This window comes from Copadichromis virginalis, linkage group LG10, assembly GCF_057382275.1.
Source record: "Copadichromis virginalis isolate Kocher_CV1m ecotype Utaka linkage group LG10, C_Virginalis_male_GT1.1, whole genome shotgun sequence".
Classification (NCBI taxonomy): Eukaryota; Metazoa; Chordata; class Actinopteri; order Cichliformes; family Cichlidae; genus Copadichromis; species Copadichromis virginalis.
Window position 1 is genome coordinate 13,902,415 of NC_140627.1, and position 20,382 is coordinate 13,922,796.

At 41.2% G+C, this 20,382-nt stretch overlaps 1 long non-coding RNA gene across 1 annotated transcript; it reads left to right on the plus strand.

Annotated features, from left to right (window-relative positions):
• Window positions 1-2,717: 2,717 nt before the first annotated feature.
• On the plus strand, window positions 2,718-14,725 carry LOC146700012 (uncharacterized). The gene is made up of 2 exons (XR_014922500.1): window positions 2,718-5,146; window positions 10,758-14,725. It is a non-coding gene; the product is annotated as an uncharacterized LOC146700012 (long non-coding RNA).
• The last annotated feature ends 5,657 nt before the right edge of the window (window positions 14,726-20,382 follow it).

The window sequence follows — 20,382 nt, forward strand, 5'->3', positions numbered from 1 at the left end:
TTGTATTTGGCAGCGGAGCGATTAAATGTGCTTTGTATTTTGTCTTTATTTTGTCTTATTTAAGAATATATAACTGCATGTGCTGGATGTGTTGTAGCATTTGCTTTTGCTGCTCTGTTGGAGACGTGGTACTTGTTTTTATTTTAATCATAGTGTGATATTTCATAAAATTCGTGCAGCGCAAATATGCCTTTTTATTCAGTGCAAATTCATTTTCTTTAGTAAAATATTTCCTAGCGATGTGCGTTCTTGTGTTCAGATGTAAAACTATTTACAGTATACTATCCTGACATTTCAAAATTATACCTCAAAAGAATGTGATCAGTGGGGTAAACACACAAACACCGCATCTATTACAGTCATGTGCCCCGGCCTGTCCTGTGTACCATGGCCTAATTTCCACGCTCATCTCTATTAGATGCTTAAAAAGGACACATTGTATATCCCCACACTGAAGCAATCTTAAGAAGTACAAGAAGTGAAAAATACATGAAAGGATTGATACTCAACGCGTGGATTTATTCTTTAAATATCGGTGAAATAGACTAAACTTTTTAATGTTGATGCATATTTTAGTTGCAGAAAGACCTACATGCAATGAAAGCTGTGCCATGTTGAGCCTTATCAGAGTTACAGTGTTGTCCATTGTGGTTTGAGCACCCAGTAAGAGGAGTGCCATGATGAATCAGTGGAGCTGAAAGCTTCAGACAGTAGAATGAGTTGTCTGCTTAAATGTTTGTTGATTTCTCTGCTTCTTATCCGCTCTCAAAGTGTTAATGCCAGCTGCCACGAACCCGTAGATCCGAACTTGTGGTGACTGGCTGCACAAGCTCGTATCTATAGGTATGTGTCTTCCTGGTAAAAACAGCATCTGCCCAGTGCTTTTAAGAAAGGCGACTAGATCACTGGAATTATTTTGGAAGCAGGTTTTGACTGGATAACCATAAAGAGTGGCATTTCTTAATCCTTGATTCCCACAATTAAACAGCACTGACCCTGCGTGACCCTGTATCCTAGGATGCAGGATATTCTCTACCAAACTTATCCCACGTGTGCCGCCTCGATGCAGTGACCCCACCCAAATTTGTGGGTTGGGCTAAATGACGATGTGTCACAACATTGTACATGACAGACTATCTTTGGCCTCTACGTCAGTGTTGCAGTTAAGTAAGGAGGACGACTTATTGGTGAAATTTTTCTTCAGTTTCTGGTAAAATAAAATTACATTGCTTGTGGTAGTTTTGAACTGCTCGCCCGGCCCTACAGGGCAGCCATGCTGCAGCTTCCTCCAGTGTTCCGCAGGTTGAGGTAGTAGGTTGTATAGTTCAGAGTGACACCACAGGAGATAACTGTACAGCCTCCTAGCTTTCCCTGAGGAAACACCACACAATCTGTACACTGATGGATTATTTCATAAATGCCAACATCTGTGCAATATTTGTGTATGAGAGTTTTATCGCCTGGTTGTAAACACAGCTTCTCTGTCAGGTGGTTTTGTGTCTGTTTCTTAATACACTGAAATTTCTTCTGTTTAATTCAAAGTGTTGTTTTGGGGTTTTTCGTTTTCTCCTTTAAGCAGATATGGGAAGAGATAAAGATATTTTGCTAAAGACTTGCATGAACATGGCAAACACTGCATCTCGTTTGACACTTGGAAAACAAAGTTGAAACAATGACAGCACAGATTAGGGAGGGGGGGCAAAGAGAAATCATTTCAAAATATGAGGAAAAGCACTAGCATGCTGCTGCAGTGATGTTTGCGGGACGCTCTAATGAAGGAGATGTCACTGAAGGGAAACACACCATACAGCCGCAGGGGAAGAACAAGGTCTTGGCGGCCAATTATGCACAAAGTTCACTTTCACTTAACCAAAACGATATACTTCCTCTGCGCAGCTATGTGGTAAAGACACTGCTGTGATCAAAACAGCCAGTAACAACTTTCACTGCTTCAAACCAAGAAAACCACAGGCCCCTGAAATTATCTAGGTTCCTGACTGCAATTTAGAAATGCGCTGAATTACTTCTTAATTTTGGCTGTGTTCAGTTTCTCGGGCTTCGTCTCAGACCGTGTGACCTATATCTGCTCTTCGGGCATATTTTCATTGCATACTTTTGATCTCTGTTGGATACTACATTTTTTTAAACTCCCACTTTAAGGTGTTGACATAGACGCTGCCAGCTATGCATACACAAGAAATTAATGAAAGTGTTGTTATTTAATTTGTTTTAACTGTTTGGGGAAATATGGATCTTTATGAGTAAAAAGCAGTTTTTAGTTGTCCTGCCATGAAAGTATTTAACGTGCACGTAATCTGTTAAGCCTGAACTGTAAATATACATTAGACACTGGATGTAGCGCCGCTAGGTTAGAGATGGTATCCTACTCCTGTAGTGCGGTATGCTGCTGTGTACAGATGTGTAGTGCGGGGAGTGTCATGATGATGAAAGACTGTTTCCACTTAAACTCTATGCTCTCTGTCCTAAGGCCACCGGGTTCGAAAGAGGTGGGGTAAGGAGCTCTTTGGGCCAGAATGAAGAAGGGGCCCTTGGTACGGGGCAGCTTTTGCAAGAGCGCAAGCATTCAGTTACAGTAGATACAACGTGAATCGACTGTTGGGTTTTTCACTGTGCCTAATTATCCTTGCTTACTTTTTTCTCCCCCTCGCCCTTCTTCTAGAAAAGCGTATTCACACTTCTTTCTGTGCTCGGTGGTTTGTTGTTGCCATGTGGTAGTGCATTACATTATACAGCAGGAGGCATAAAGGAGCTCTCCCTGACTGACCCCCCACCCAGCACACACGGCCCACTCTCGCTGTGGAATCTGTGCAGGTTTTTTGTCTTCTTTGGAAATTTCTATAAATAGTCCCGGTTGACTCTTGTCGTGTTAGTGTGCGAAGACAAGGTGGAAGTAAAACTGAGCATAAATGAAGGGACCCTTTGCCGCACTGAAGCGCACGTGATGCCTTTCAGACATCGTGACATGTGATGTCCGCGAGCAAGGAGAGATGCCTTAAAAGTGAATTTTCGATTCAAAAAAACGAAGAAGAAGAAAGAAAAGAATGAGGCTCTAATGATACAGAGAGAAATACAGCAAAATGTAAATGAGAGCTGAAGAAGTGAGAACTGTCTGCCTGATTTATTATTTTTAAATTGACTTCAAAATAAAAGAATGACCTATTTAAACCAGCAGGGGGAAAGGGTTGGGGGGCGATAGTGTTGAGACCACACAGGCCATTTTTCTGCTGTCACTGATCTCAGCCTATTGTGCGCTGTCCGTCAGAAGAACCCTGGTAATTCCCTCTGCTCCCCATTTGTCTCGCTTTCCTACCATCTTGTCTCGTGTCTTCCCCCCCTCTTTTTTTTACAAGCCTTTTCCACTGCTTTACAGTGACTAATACTGATAAAATATAAGACCACCACACACACCACAATGCTTCCAGTTACATTTCCTTTGAAGCTCCCTGAACTGGTGCGTTCACTCTCTCTTGCTCCCTCCTTTTCTCTTGTTCCCACCCTCCTTTTCTCCATGAAACGCACGCTGTAATACCCAGTCACTCACAGACACAGAGGGCGAGAGACACAGGAACAGAATACTGGACATGCTACTGGAGCAGGATTTTTCTTTTTGTTTGCCTTAAATGAAAAAGGAGCTTGAAAGAGACATTGTAAGATAAAACTGTGACTTCCTATTTGACTGTCTTTGCCTTCTCGTTGTGCTACTGTATGCTTTTGTTCTCTTCACGTCTCTCTCCCTCATTTCTCTACCTTCCCTTATCTCTCTTTCTCCATATACTAGGCCTTTTGTCTGTGTAATTTCAGCTGTGGGGAGGGAAATGAATGGGTGATATTTAGTTCCTTTCCCACACTGCTACTGCCGTTTTGATTCTATATGTAACAAACAGAAAAAAAAGGGGCAAGCAGAGGCTCTTCGGTTTTTCAGCCTTGGGGACTTGAGCCTGCAATCTATGAAGCATGGAAGGCAGAGGAGGGAAAGAAAATACAGAGGCACAGACACAGGCCGAGAGGTGTGATACAGCGAGACTAAAGCACCAATCAAGTGCAGAAAGAAAATATGAGACAGATGAAGCCAAGAGACGAACAGACAGACAGACAGAGGAAGAAAAAGATGGGTAGTAGTGTCACATGGAGAAAGGGCTGAGCAGCAGTAGGCAGAGGGACTACAGCAACAGGCGTTACACATTTTTTCCTATTATTCACTCCTGTCGCTGTTTTGGCACACTGTGTCTCAGTCTTTTTTTTTTCACAGCTACTAACCAGATCTGCCAAATTCTGACGGTAACCTGAAAATCCTTCTTGTTTTTGATTTCTCATGTAAAGCTGTGACTCATATGGGGGAAGCTTTGGGGAAAGCTGAGATTGTACATTATTGAATGTGCGGGGCGATGAATATGCGCTTTAGTGCAGTAGAGCTCTTTTTAGTTAAAAATCAGACGTCTGGGGGGTTAAAATATTACTTTATCACTCTCTAAAATCCTGTTTTTCTCTTTCTGGATGGCTTCCTGTCATTTGCTCTTATTCTCTTGTATTAGTCAGCATACGTGTAACATTACTGGGCTGTGGTTTTGCTGTTTATTTTTGTGATTTTTACTGTTGGACCCAAGCTAAACAGAATATTTTTTCAATTCTTATGCTGGTTTCTTTTTCATGGATTGTTTTTGATTTATTATTGTGCATTTTTCCTTCCCCTGTAATACTAAATGTATTGTTGTCTCAGTCACCCTCACTGCTTTTCTATTCTATTCTCTTTTTCCCCCCATGTTCACCTACATTAAATCGTTAACCCAACATCTGCCCTCCCTGCCATCTCTCCCTTCATGTCTCTGTCTCCTTCTCTTTCTCTCTCTCTGGCTGCACATGGTACAGTCTTGCATGTCTGAGCAGCAGACGGCTAGACGGCAGCAATCTGCTAGAGCAGGCTCATGTGCTAGCCCGAATTATCCATTCAACAAAGCCTGAGCTAGCAGCACTAAAATCTTCCTCTATTCTTCTCTCCAGCATTCATTTTTTTCTCCCCTCTCTCTCTCCGATTTGTGCCCTGCTACATCCTCTCTCCCTTTGCTAGGCTGACCGGCACAGGCGTACAGAGAAGACTGCGGCAGCCTCCGCCACCTCGGTCAGCTGGGTGAGTTTTATCTTCTTTTTTCTTTTCTCCTTCCTTGCATCTCATCTTACCGCTCCTCCCAGCCTCTTATTCCTCCTCCTCCTCCTCCTCTTCATCTTGTGGGTAGTCAGATTTTATTCTGCGACCTGACAAATGAGCTTTCCCTCCATAAAGTCAAGGCGGCATGATTGACAGGTGCGGTCTCAGAGGACTGACAAGCCTGGCATGTCACGAGATCTCACTGGCATAGAGGGAGTAAGTGGTAAGGAGCTTGGACTTTTTTAGTGTTAAGGGTGTATTTTTATCAGCGTGAGACACTGGCGTCAATTTGTAGTCTCTGCTGCTGTAGTCATCTGGCTGCTGCTGCTGCTGCTGTATGCGTTCTCAGTGCGGGGTTTGGAAAAATATCAAAGATGTTTTACACAGATTATTATTCTAGGTTTGGTCAGGTTGTGACAGGGAGGCAGAGCTATCCTTATGATTAGTGATGGTAAAGTGCTTCTGATTGGGTGTGTATGGCTAGAGTACAGTGTGCACAGCATGAGTCTGTTCAGTTATCATAAGATTATATATGGTTAGGTTTTATATTACATTTTCAGCGTGTGCTTACTGATGCATATCGATCTTTTGACTCATATATAACGATTTTGTTTGTAAATGTGATCATGGATGAGCTAAATGCTAACGCATGGTGGGGTTGTGCATTTTACCGAGACCAGACTCGACTTAAGGGGCAAAACTGAGACTTAAGGTAGAGCACCGCACAAATCGAGGGATAGAGGGAGCTGTTTCAGTCTCAGCCACAGTGCTCGTGCAGCAGATGATCTGCTGTACGTTGCACAGAAAAGGCCAGACCAAAAAAAAAGAGCAAGCTGTACCTCTCTCATTCCCTGAGACCCTAACTTGTGACGTTTTGCTGTGATGTGCACGGGTTGGGTTCTTGGGAGCTGCGAGGGGCACTCACACATCTCTAACTCAGAACAAAAAAAGGAAAAGGCTTAACATGGCGGAAAGACACAAAGCACGATGAAGAAGGAACAGTTTCGCCTTTTCATTTATTTATTTATTTATTTTTAATAAAAACTAGACACGGTGACATAAGGTTCATTTAATCCACGAATAGTGCAAAAATAAAGCGCGAAGGGAATGAAAAGTACGAACATTGGGTTTCTTTCAGGATATTGAGAGTCTGAGAGCCAGAGGCAGGCACAGTGTGCAGGGCACTGGGTGGGGGAGAGGGCGGGGGAGTGGGATAGATAGAGAAATGTGGGTATAAGGGGCATGTGACTGAGAGGGGGGAGGGACGTCCAGATGAGGTGGGGTGACATGGTGAAAACACCCACATTTACAAAATCCTTGGTACAATGAATGAATGAGGAATTTGTGAGTTAGGTTACACCCTCAGTGACTAATGTTGCACATGCTAGCATAGACAAACCACACAAGAACCGCACCTCGCTGTTTAACCCTGCGTCATAAACCGTATAGTCATACATTTAAAGAAACATGATGTTGACAAAATAAATGTAATTTATACGCAGCGGGGAGGAAAATTATAATATAAACAGCATAACTTGAACACACAGCAAAGTGCAAAATGAAAGTCAGTGCTTTAGGGTATTTTATTTCCACTACTCAATCCGCAGGCTCTTCATGCCTTATCTTGAGAGCAGCACAAAGTACTAGTGAGAGCGTGACTCTGAAAGCTCAGTACACTTGTGTTTGACCTCATGAAAATAATCGTCTTCCTTTTTCTATTATATCATCGATACCTACCCTTACCTGCATTCGGCCCGCTGTTTTTTTTTCTTTTCTTGTTACAAGCGAGTGTGAAGATAATGGTGCAAAACAGAATTACACAGTCGAGTGGGAATTGTAAGACACCTTGGCGTGCATGTCATAAGGTGACCCCCTCATCAGCTATGGATGAAAGCACAATTGTAGCGGCTCTCAGGTGCATTAAAAGGCTTTTATATAGTTTGTTCTGTGTTTCAATGGGCATCATTGGAGAGTAGGATGAGTGTGGCAGAACTGCTTCCTGCTTTGACGCATGCGTGACAACTTCAGGTGTCAAACTGCTGAGGACTAACGTACAGTCCTCTTATGTTATATGTTTTCTATAACTAACATCCTTTGTGTCAAAATATGCACAAACGTGCGTCTGTTTGCGTAGTCGATCGGCGAACGCAGTAACGGCTTCGTTCTTCCTCTCCTTTTATTCATACTTGGATGTCCCCCTTTTGCATATCGCCTTCCTCCTCCTCACCCGCTGTGAAGTTGCTGCAAGTTTTCCAGGGAGCTTCAGCAGCATTTGAACCGGGATACTGTTTGATGTTTTGTCCTCATTCTTTCATTTGCGTGGATGGGATGTGATTATGTGCTTGAAGGACAGGTAGCTTTGAGCTCCGATTCTTTTTCTGAACCTTAATTTGAAGCTGTGTTTCACCATTTCTAACTCTAGCAGCAGCCTTTTTTTTTCTTTTTTTTTGGTCCATACAGCATCCTTGAGGAATTTTGAGATTCATTAAATCGGGCATTTTTACTATGCGGTCAAACACTCTTAATGAGCAATGACTTCTGTAAATGTGCAACTCATTTGCATTGTCACGCACTTCATATCTTATTGAGCGCTTTTGTCCTCTGCCTGGTTTCAGTTTACTGTGTGAGGATGAAGCTGGAAGTAAGGATGCAAGCAGCATGTGATGCAAGTTAGCCAAGTTTGTATGAGGGTAAAGAAGCAGAGCATGCTGATAAATAATTAACTACCCTGTAGAGTAAAATCTGACTTGCTGATTTCTTGAAGATGTTTTATCTTTTGTTAACTTGAATCCACTGCTGCAGACAGCTCCATATATTGAGGACGTTTTCGCTGTAATAGTTTGTTTAGAATAAGAAAACACTTTTTATTCTCAGTATTATCCCAACACTGTGATTTCCCATGTGTCTACAGAATATGCCCGCCACACACTGGATGCACATGGACGTTGTTTTCTGAGCTCATCTGGTCAGCCACTCATGGCCTTCATTTAGCCCCAAAACAATCAATGAAAATCAGGCTTGAGCATCTAGTCCATCTATTTGATCCAAATTAATTCCTAGATGGGCGTCCATTGGACTAAATATAACTGTACAAATATGATCACACCTCACCCAGCACGAACTGATTGAAAAGGGGCAGAAAAAACAACTTTGACAGACGTCTCAACAACTTTAAAACATGAAAGGTAAGAGTAGCTTCTTTAGGTCAGAGGGAAAGAAAAGACACTTAGAAAAGCGTTCCTTCACATTCAAACTTAGTTGAAAAGAGAATGATGAAAAGATGTCTTTTCAGGGCATTGAAAAGATATTTCTATGCATATAAAACTACTGAGTAATTTTCTGTTCTTTACAAGTCTAAAAGACATTTAAATAGTACACAGCTATTTAGGATTTCATCATTTAAAATCTAGTTGAATAGTGAAAGTGCTGTAGATGACTAGATTGTATAGTTGCAATAAGATACACATACATACATGTCCTAGGTGTGCTGTGACCGCTATTTTGGGCTATAGCAACCTGGAAATGTTATGTATATGCCTGCATAGCATGTAGAAGCTAAATGTGGTTCACCTTTAAACCAGTTACTAAATGGCTCCCTTTTTTCCCACTGTGAATCCACATTTAATGGTGCTTTGGTGAAAATATGTTATATAATAATGCTGGGTGCTACATCCTTGACTGTAGCTCTGCAATCAGCAAACTATTTTAGCACATTCAGTAGATTTCAGGTGTGCGTGCTACATATTGACACTTGTTTCTGCTCAACTCTGCTGGTGAGCTCAAGTCTTTTGATGCGGTTGGGTTTATTTGTCTATCAGTCCCAGTCTTTGGAGATCAATTCCTAGTCTGAAATAGGATCAAATTTTCAAAGGGATGGACATTGGTTATCTTTCACCTTTGACTTTTCAATCACATCTCGATGTTTCTTAGAACCCTGCAAACATGAACTTTTTAAGTGTTTTTCCTGGGAGTCTGTTTATTCTTCAGGTTTTGTTTTTTAAATGTAAATGTGGTAATGTGATTTTTTTTTCTCAGTTTAGTGGGGGTTCCTGCATGGAGCAGTGCATTTGCAGCAGTAGGTTATGGTGTCAGTGTTCACCTTGTTCAGCACAAACATGGAAAGGAAGATTAGTTTAGACAGGCGGCGAGAAGGAAGGAAGAAAGATGACTAGTTGTAGAGTGTTTGATTGTTTTCTGCCATATATATTTATTTATTTATTTATTTATTTATTTATTTATTTATTTATTTATTTATATACTGTATGCACTGTATCTGATTGGTGTCATTCACCCACAGTTGTAGGCACACCATGTTTTTTAACCAGTCCTCTATGCATGATTATAATTTAATCAAAGCAGTAGTGCTGTGCGATACTGAAAATGTTGGTACTGATCCAACGCCAAATAAATACAGGCCGCATACTGCCGGTAACAGTACCAATACTTTTAATCTATGAAGGCAGATTGTGGAGGGGAGAGCAGTGTGTCATCATTTATGAGAAGAATGTGATAATTCTGAATGCATTTTAATGACCACTAAATAACTCTGATTTTTACTTTCCACGATAATTATCCAACGCAGTAAAACACACCTTTTCAGCTTTTCATGCATTCTGAAATTTTTGACGACCCTGAAGCGTCAACCTCTGTTGTTTAAATGTGCTTTAGGCTCTAAATAAAATAGATATGACAGTCAACAAAAAAGGTTCCCACATTTTTCATAGTGCATGTTTGAGGTATATATTTCTAAAGAAATTATTTCTTTAACACAATTTAGCGGGCTACGTAGAGAACGTAGAGGATAGAGACGAGTATCGATGCTATTGCGCTGGTATTGGTATCAGATCAATACCAATACCAGCGCAATAGCATCGATACTGGTATCAATACTATTGATATTTGGATCGATAGTGATTTAGTGAAGCAGCAGGTAACAGTTCCCTGAGGTTTATGTGGATTTAAAGGTGCTGAATAAAGAGCTGATACTGTAAGTTACAAAACCATACACTGTGCACTTACTGTACTGTAAAACTCTTTAAATCTCATCAATTTAGAGTTTTTTTAAAAACTTTTTTTTAAATCTCTAAATATGTGAATAAATGTGTCTAATGTGAGTTATTAGTATATGTTGGGAACTGCAGATGTATCAGCTCTATATCTTTCTTCACCAGCCATTTCCTGCTCTCACCCCTTACGCTGTGACCTCACTGCTGCACTCTGAGTCCTGAGATGCCCTCTGATCGCTAGATGAGAGGCAGGACTTGAATTCAGCTTACTCTTTGTCTGCTGGTTGTTACACTAGCTGCTCCAACAGCAGCAGGAGCAGGTGTGTCTACCTCCTGTGCCATTCCTCTCCCCCCCCCTCTTCCTGTTCCTTCATCACTGCAGTACGGCAGCTCTGTCTGGGAGGCAGCCATTCCATTGTTCTCGCACCCCCCTCTACCTATGAGTGCTCCTGTAGGTGCTGGTGCCGCTCTGCCCGCCCCACCCCACCCTGTGGAACAGGCTGGCTCCAAATCACTGTTATACTTTTCACTTACGTGCCCTGAGTAGGTTACGCTTATGTCTTTCTGTCTCTTCTCTCCCTGGACAGAGCTTGCTACACTCGCTGCTGCACACCGCCGCCATCTTGTTACTGCCTGTGCTACTGGTCTGCCTGCCTTTGCTGCACTCAAACCAAATCATCAAACTCAGCCTGCGGTTGTTTCCATGCCACTCCTGTTTGTGCGCAGCTTTGTCACAACGCAGTGCTGCGCACCAGCTACCGGACGCATGTCGTTGCTGCACAGAAGCACCTGGAACTTTTATCTGGGTGTTTCTTTAATAGCTGCCACAGATTGGATGCTGCAGACGGTGTTGTCAGCATCTCTCAAACCATCAGTAAGATCTGTACCATTGTAACACACACTATGCCCGATGTAGATTTAGCTAAGGACTTGACATGCCGTACACCATTAAAACAAGTAAAAATAAGTGAAATGTTATTTTACAAATTTACAAATGATTCAAAGTGGCATGTCTTCTTCGCAGGATTTAAGAAAATTGCTCCCGTCGAAGAAAATCAATAACCACAATCTGTCCCTTATTCTGTGTATATATTTCTCTCCAGAGCCCATATGCCTGAGCACATATACTGTATATGCTATCTTTGTGAGCTTGTGTGCTGTAAAGAGAGGGTGGGAAAGAGAAAGGAGGGGAGTGAGAGAGAAAGAGAGGAATCAAGCGTCGGTAAGAAAGTCTTCCTAATTCTGTTTGGCAGAAACTGTGCTGTTTAACCATATGTGCAGAGAGCAGGCTTTGCACATGCTCAGAATGACTCAGAGGACACGACTTTCACATGTCTCAACGCAATTAGATTAACTAATAGATAATTTTCCAGCAAATATAAATAAGTTACAGTGAAGTCATAAATAATTTAAAAAGTGTGCACTCTACCTTGAATTATTTTTGTTGTACTCACAGTATGAGGTTAAAACATGGGCATTAGAAGGAGAGCGGGATACAAACACAGCAAGTATATTCCAGTTTATGGAAATCTTATTCCTGCATTTAACTGTGCTTTGGTGCAAAACAAGTGGAAGTGTGTAGGTGGAGGCCACAGTGATACAGCAGTGAGTTCAGAAGGTCTTCAATCCTCTAAGACTATATGCCAAGAAGACACCATGCTAATGAAATCATAAAGACGGTGAAGAAAACAAGCTGTCCCTGGAGAATACATCCATGCATCGGAGGTTGCCAGTTTTACTTTACTTGCTTCTAGGTATGCATGTACTGTAGCTTTGCAGTGATACTGTATTTATAAGGTCAAAGGCTGCTTTGCTTCAGGGTTAAAATGCTCTCAGCCTTTATCTTATGATTACCTTCATCAGGTCAGTGAAGATCACCCTTTGCCCCACCAGCTGAGTGGGACAGCGGGTTACAAGAGGTATGCAAATCACAGTAATATTTATTATGTATAACAAGGAAGAAAATGTAAAAAAGAAGAAGAGTTTAAATCACTGCTGATATTCCTATGAAATACAGGGTACAATTAGAATGAGATAGAAATGATCAAGATGCAATTAACGTTCATACTTTAAATATTGGACAGAAATATGACGTTGAATAATTTTGGCCACTTTTATACACAGTCCGCCATCTTTAGGTGCTTAAATGCAGTCGAACGAACGCTCGTTATAAGTTGGGGGCGGTTACAGTTACAGAACCAGCAGTTCTGGCCTATTCAGAGAGCTCAGGTGGTGGAGCAGGTGGTGGAGCAGGTTTGGGCAGGACACTGAACCCCTAGTTGCTCTCGATGGCAGATGAGCTGTCTGAACACGTGTGGCCTATAAATGCCGATCGTCTAAAATTTGTACTTTTAATACTTTGTCAGGAATCATTTGCGGGCAGTCTGATTTCTGAAACCTTCGGATATTAATGCTTCTGCGTTTCTGCAGTTGTTTGTTTACGCGTCTTGTTATCAGGGAGTGAAATTCATACTCAGTCAGACTGAGATTGGCCGAGAAAGTTAAATCGTCTGCATCATGGTTGACTATAATCAATGCTGACATTGCTTGTTGTCCTCATTGTGTAAGGACGGAATCATTAGAAACACCAAGTAACAGCGTATTACGTAGAGAGCAAAGAATTCGTAGTTTATCGAGCTACCAGGTCTCACGCAGAGTTAACTTTGAATTGATGATTAAAAGCAAACAATAGTCAACTGATAGTTTTCATGAATGTTATTAATCTAGTTTAAAATTTCAAATTCAGTTGGAGTTTCAGAGACTTCAGAGCAGATCGCTGAAACAATACCGAAGCAATATTGCTGCATTTTAAATCCGTCCGTCCAAGTCATCTTTAGGCAAAATGCAGGATATACTGTGGACTCATTACCAGTCTATCACGTGGCTAATACAGAACACTTGCAGTCCATCAGCTAAGAATGGCTGCATGATTAAATCCCATTTAGAGGAATTATTCACTGTCAAAAAGTCCAATTTATGCAGAAAGCACATAAGAGCAAATATGAATTTCTTACTGGAAGGTAAGCTCCATACTGGAACATCACAATACAAGTTCAGAGAGCCTGTCCAATGAAATAATTCATTATAATCCAAAGTGAGCCTTCATCAGCCTGGGAGTTGTCCTGCTATGTTTTTATGATCCAGTTAACAGAAATAAAGCCCTCAACTCTCCGGCTTGAGTAATGACGTAAGCAGTTAACGATTGGAAGAATTTCTTTTTGGACAAGAGCGGAGGACGTTGATCATTCAGGGTCAACAATGAGCGCCTCATTTGTTCTTTTTTTCCCCATTTGTAGTATATTTATACTACAAATGGGGAAAAAAATCAACTGTCCTGGAATCCGTTACACCATTTCCCAGAATTGCAGTCCAAAAAGTATGTAAATCCCAGCTGGGAATGGGTGTAGAATCCCAAGGTTTGTGCACGTGACATGAACTATTCATTCTTCTTCTTTTTCTGTCAAAGCATGACTTCTTAAAAAGAGTTACAGGTGTATCTGGGCCCACCTTCTTGTTACATATATATAATGCACAGCTGTCAAAAGTAAATAAAGTAGAAATCACAAACGTCCTTTGTCAGGTGTTCACATTTAATTGCTCCTTCAGAAATAAATGCAAAATCTTTGGAAAACAGGATAATCTGCTAACAAGTGCCATTTCCTTACCCAGAGGACCCATACTTGAGACTTTGTTTCTCCCAGAATACAATGTTTCCTCATTTTCAGTGAGGAACCAACCAAAAACCAAAAGGTTTTGACATTCATTGTTCTCCCAGAAGATGCATCTGCAGGCAATCCCTAACTTTCTCCTCTAGTGCTACCAGCACAATGATGTACAGGTGTATGTGGTTTTAAAATTCATAAGTCACCAAATACTGGATGGATTTCCATTAAAGTTTGTGCCGATATTCATATCCTTCAGTGTACCTGTCTGCATTTTTTTAAAAAGTGTCCTGTGTTCCAGTATTTTGGCTTGCGATTAAACAACTGCAAAGCTAGTGATTTGCTGCATTACTTACATATTGCAGTCATGAATAAGAGAAGAGACTAGTCTTTCCTGGTAGACTGCAGTGAATTATCTTCACAGCAGCAGAGTAGACATAGATTGCATGACATGGTGCAGTTTGCACATGGAATGCAGAAAGATTTCAGGCACTGAGTGATGAAGGCCAGATGTTTGAGTTATGCATAGGAAGTCAGTGGCCTACAGTTGGTACTGTATGAAGCGATGATGCCAGAAACCATCGCCGGCATATACCATGTAATTAAATTTAAGGAAGCCCACTCACATATTACAGCTTGTATATAAAAGCAATACATGTTCCAGGTTTGAAAAAAACAGACATCAAAAAACATTACATAAACACAAGTGCCTAAATAAAAATAGAAACGGTATATGAGTAAGAGGTGTTGCTTATGATTCACCTGGTTACAGTTTGCATAGCAACTAATTCTAGTTTTTTTATATATATATATATAAAGTTTTGCTCAAAAATAAAAAATAAAGAAAAGCTTAAGAGTCTGAGAGGTTGTTGTGAATGTTGTGGATTTAATGATTGGTCAAAAATAAATAAAACATAAATATAAGCGAGGTCATTATATCGATATCTTCAATTTTGTCCTTCATTTGTAGATGTTACGGAAATTAATCTTTTTAAACTTGGAGAAAAGAAACAAGTTCAAAAGAGGACTTGTTTACCAGAAAATATTCCTTGCACATTGATTTGCAGCACGCAGTGTGGTTACATTATTAAACTATAGACACCCAGCAATGGTAAATATATACTGAAACTTACCTCCTCCTCCTATAGACGGTTTTCTCTTGTTCTTTCTCCCTCCTTTTTGTCTCGTCTTGCACACAGTTACACATGCACACTCCCAGCCTGTCTGCGTCTCACACTCAAACACGCACACACACACACACGCACACACACGCACCGTCTTTTGTTTGGAGTCAGACGGCATTGAAGGCAGATCCTGTGGCCCTTCTGAGGAGAATGTTAATATGCCCGCTCTGGTCTCTCTGGGGACGCAGAGAATGGACTCGGGCTGCTAATGCACTGTCACACTAACCCCGCTAAGTATTCTCACAGTTAGCAACAGCAGCGCTGCTCCCAGAACTGAAATGTATTTAACTAAACTCGCAACCTACTGAATCGTAAAGACTTACTTTAGATTGTCCTTTCACAAATAACTGCCTCATTTGCCCACCTTTCTGTGCCTGCAAACAGAGATATGGCAGGTGGGCTATTTGTTGAGTGCAGTTAGACTTATTTCACTTTCATTAGCACTTTATTTATGTGGACTCATTAGGGGCAGTTTGCTCCCCCACACTGAGGTAGGCTTAATGGATTATACTAACGACCTACACAAGCACACGGTATTCAGTTACATGTAGAGTTTAAACAAGTCAAATTATCTTTAAAGAGTTTGGGCTCGGTATCGTTTTTGCTAACTTTGGCTAAAGGATGTATTTTTGCTTGTGGTTCAGTGAAATCCTGCTATTCGAACTGTGGTCACCTGAGTGGAAGGAAAATGTTCCCCACTTACCAAACTGGTGTGAGGAGTAACTATGTTTTCATTTATGTCATGAATAAAATAAAACTATTTTTGCTATTTAAGAGCATTAAAAATGAAAAATAAATTAATAACATTTACTTCATGTTGTATATTGGCTGTGGTCATTGTGTCCATGTGCTGAGCCTGTGGATCACAGTTGCATGCAGTAATAGTCAAAGGATATTTAAGGTATTACTATATAAACTATGTATTATCATGGATTAAATATATTATATAAGACATTTTATTTTGTGAGCAGTGTTTTCCTTTGATAATGCTGGTTTAGTACTTTAAAAATCTAAACTATGATCAAGATCCTGTTACTCACTACTTTTCGAGCTGTCTCACGCAGTGAGCAGACTGTGGATCATTGACATTGCTGCCTTGATTTCAGGTGTCGACGTGCATCAACATGCGTCAGCGCTTTAGAAAAGCACAGTTTGCTTCCTAGGGTCTTGACTACTCAACAAGTCCTCTGTCAAACCGATTATATCGGCTCTTTTTAAAATCTGACACAACCCTGAAACAACATATAAGAGTAGTGCTATTTGCTAAAAACAAATCCACCTCACCTTTGACCAGGAAAGCAGAGTTTGACTCTCATCTGAGACAACTTTCACTTGTGGTTTGCTTTCATGTTTACTTATTTGTTACGGGAGGATTCCGGGTCACCTGCACCAGCCTTAACTGTAAGTTTTATCAAAAAGTAAAGTTTCAAGCCAAATCACTGACATTGTAATTTTGGTTAAAATATACATAAATAAGATCATTTTAATATGTTAAAGCATTTTTCACATTTCAACATGCTGTAGACCCTTCTGAAAGCGGAAGAAAAAAAGATGAAAAGACAACGAGGCTGGCAAAATGGAGAACATTTCCACCTGAAGCCGCTAACAGCATCCTCCATGATAATTACTGTCTTTGCTGTTATGACCTATTTTAGGTTTGAGATGCTTCTTTTCAGACTATTTAGTTACTGGTTTTAAACCCAATTTGCAAAACAAATATCAATTCAAGTCATGGTGGAATTTTTAGCACCCATTCAGTCACTGGCCGTTTTGCATTAATAGTCATGTTTTTGTCGTTAATGGTAAACTTTTCAGCTCTATGCTGCGTGTTGCAGCTTTTGCTTTTACAGGTTTATTACTTTTCCTCCTGTTTTCTGGCTGTGAGCAAGGAAAATGCAGCATTGCACTATCTGTCCCGCTCCCCACCCCATCTTGCTCACCAACTGAAGCCCTTTCATAATGAATGGCAAGGTGCTATAATAGCATTCAGGTTGCCATAGAAATGAGACTGGGGCCTGCATGTGATCCCCCCGCCCCTCCCTTCCCTTTTTCTTCTTATTTTGGAGTAAGGACTGAGGACTCTGAGGTAAACTCTTCCTAAGCCCATCTTTACAGTCAGCTTGACATTTTACCTCCTTTCGGCTGCTGGGCCTATCTGATCTATCTGAGAACACATTCCTTCAGGATCCAACAGTGTTTTTCACTCATTGCTTGCACCTTAAACAGCCTGGATAGTTTTATCCCACATAAATGAAGCTGATCTGTGGCAATGCAACTTCAAAATGAGTCTGGTCTCACTGTCATTAGCTGCGATGTGATTTTTCTGGCTTTGTTCTCAGACACTATTGTTTTTTTCTCTTTAGCCAGACTTTCTCCTATTTCCTGCTCATACAACAACTTTATGGTTTTTTCCACTTAAGTAAACATGTTTCATTATATAGACGAATGGAAATTATCCAGATTGTCACAAGCCTGTTGATTTAGTCTGTGTAGGTTCTCAGTCATACAGGTCATGGTAATCAAATGAGCTTGGAAAGAAAAGCAACTGGACTCATTTATGCTTCTTCAAAGTCACTGGTACAGATATGTGGATGACACTTGGGTCAAAATCAAAACCCAAGAAGTGGAAGCCTTCACTGTTCACATCAACTTTGTGGATAGAAACATAAAGTTCACCAGGGAAGATACAAAGGATAAGAGTTTGTCATTTCTGGACTGTGCAGTGTGAAGTTTACCTGAAGCCCCCCACACATGGGCCAGTACCTACTCTTTGACTCCCACCACCTTCTGGAACAAAATCCTGGAGTAATCAGGACCCTACAACACCGGGCAGAAAATGTTCCCTCTAAGCCAGAAAAGAAAAAGAGGGAACGCACAAATGCAAAGAAAGCTCTTAAAACATGTGGTTATCCTAATTGGGCTTTCATCAAATCAGCAAAGAAGGTCAGACACCAGCTGGGGAGAAACAGAAGGACAAACACAACAACATTGTCATTCCTTATTTAGCAGGTTTGTGTAGCGAGGAGTGCTCAGACATTGGAGAAACCAAACAGCCACTTGATAAACGCATGGCACAACACAGAAGAGCCACCTCGACAGGACAACACTACAGCTGTACATTTGCATCTAAAGGTCAAAGGTCACTCTTTTGAGGATGCCAGTGTCTACATTTTGGACTGAGAAGACAAATGGAAAGAAGCCATCTATAGCTGTGTCCCAAAACGTCGGCTGCATCCTCCGGAGGCCGCATTTGAAGGCTGATTACGTCACGGCCAGGCGACGAAGGCTGTCCCAATTCGTCGACTCCTTCGAATGCGGCCGACAAATGCGTCCTTCATTTCCCCGAATTTGAAGGATGTGTCGGGTGTGTCCTTCGTGGCCCATCATATCCCAGAATTCATAGCGCAGCCCAGCCAAGTTTCAGCTGCCAACAATGGCGGCCGCTACTAAGTTTTAAAATTAGTCTTATTAATCTTTCTGCGTCACAAAATAAACTTTTAACATATTTTCAGGCCAGAAAGTAGCCGTGTAAATTACAAATATCTGCTTGGTTTATCAAGACATCGCATATTTGCCAAAGTGCGCCAACGTTTTCGGAGATGTCTGTTACCCACCAGCTCGATAGCAAGCCAGGGGTTCAATGGTCACTCGAGCCGGCGAGAGCAGCGGACTCCCGGCTTCATCGTTTTCAGACCCCCGCAAAGGCCGGGTCCTCCGAAGGATGCAGCCGACGTTTTGGGACACAGCTTATGTCCACTGTGAATGGCCATCTTTGAACAGAGACGGTGGGTTAAGACACCAACTGTCAGCCACCTACAGTCCAGTTTTGAGACCCCTTCCCTGATGCTGTAACGCCCACTCACACCTTGTGTCAGTTGATCTCTGTAGGTCACATGATATGATGAGACAAGGCCTCACAATGGTTTCACATGAAACCTCTGCTGATAATGACCCACACCCTTTTTCACATCTTGGCTCATGTGATGAGGAACATGATCAATAGTGGGTAAACGACTCTCTTAAGGAACAACTAGGGCTTAAATACCTGGGACTGTCCACCATTCGGTCCTAGAATTGAAGAAGCTTCTTGGATGAGAGGTAAAACGTCTTCAATAAACTTAGAGAAATCCAGTGGCTTTTCTTTCCAAGCTCCTTAGATTACCTGTTGATTTAGATTGATTCTGACTGACCAACATAAGCATGGTGGTAAGAACAAACTTTACCAGTGTACATATTTTATAAATCCAGTGATAATTTCGCTTGTACAGTTATTTCTTGGACAGGTTAAGAACATTTCTATACACACACTATTCGCTAGGCCCAATATGATTATGGATACATATAATGTGAATACAAGAAAAAGCAAACTTTGAAAAAAATAACAGCAAAGAAGTGGATGTGCATGCAAATTTAGCCAAAGGTCAGATTGTGCAGTGCTCTGAGAAATTGCAAAAAACCTTCAGAGCTACATCTCAGACTCTCCAAGCAAATCTGCAAAAGAAAGGCTGAAACAGAAAAGAATCAGGTGTTGCAGCTCAGTCAAAGTCCAGATGTCAACCAAATTGAAATGGTGTGGCGAGCCCTTGAGAGTGCTGTGCATAAATGAACTGGCCACAATCCTCAGTGAACTGAAGTAATGCTGTAAAGGAGAGTGTGAGAGAGAGAAACTCATAGAAAATGATTACTTCAAATTATTACTGCTAAAGGTTGTTAGGCTGACTCATTAGGTCTGCTTAGTTGTTTTCACTCCTTTTGCATTTTTATTCATTTATTTTTTGGGTCTGAGATGTTATTTACTGAATTTTAGGACCTGGCAAAAAAACAGATGATTTATTTCTAAGTTAAGAAAACATCCGCTTCAGACACATTTATAAGCATCATTTAATATCAGTTACACAAACAAATGAAAATATATCTCCAATACTTTATAAAACCATCCATTCGCTTCCGCTTATCCTTTTTTTTCAGGGTCGCGGGGGGCGCTGGAGCCTATCCCAGCTGTCATAGGGCGAGAGGCGGGGTACACCCTGGACAGGTCGCCAGTCTGTCGTAGGGCTAACACACAGGGACAGACAACCAGTCGCACTCACATTCACTCACGCATTCACACCTATGGGCAATTTGGATTAACCAATTAACCTATCCCCACAAGCTGCACGTCTTTGGACGGTGGGAGGAAGCCGGAGTAATGGGAGAGAACCCACCTTCTTACTGTGCGGCAACAGTGCGTGGTTTTGTTTTTTTATAAAACCAAAAGTAGATTATACATAAAGATTAGTTCATAATAATTTATAATATTAATAAACACTGGTCAACACTTACAGTGGGGCAAAAAAGTATTTAGTCAGCCACCGATTGTGCAAGTT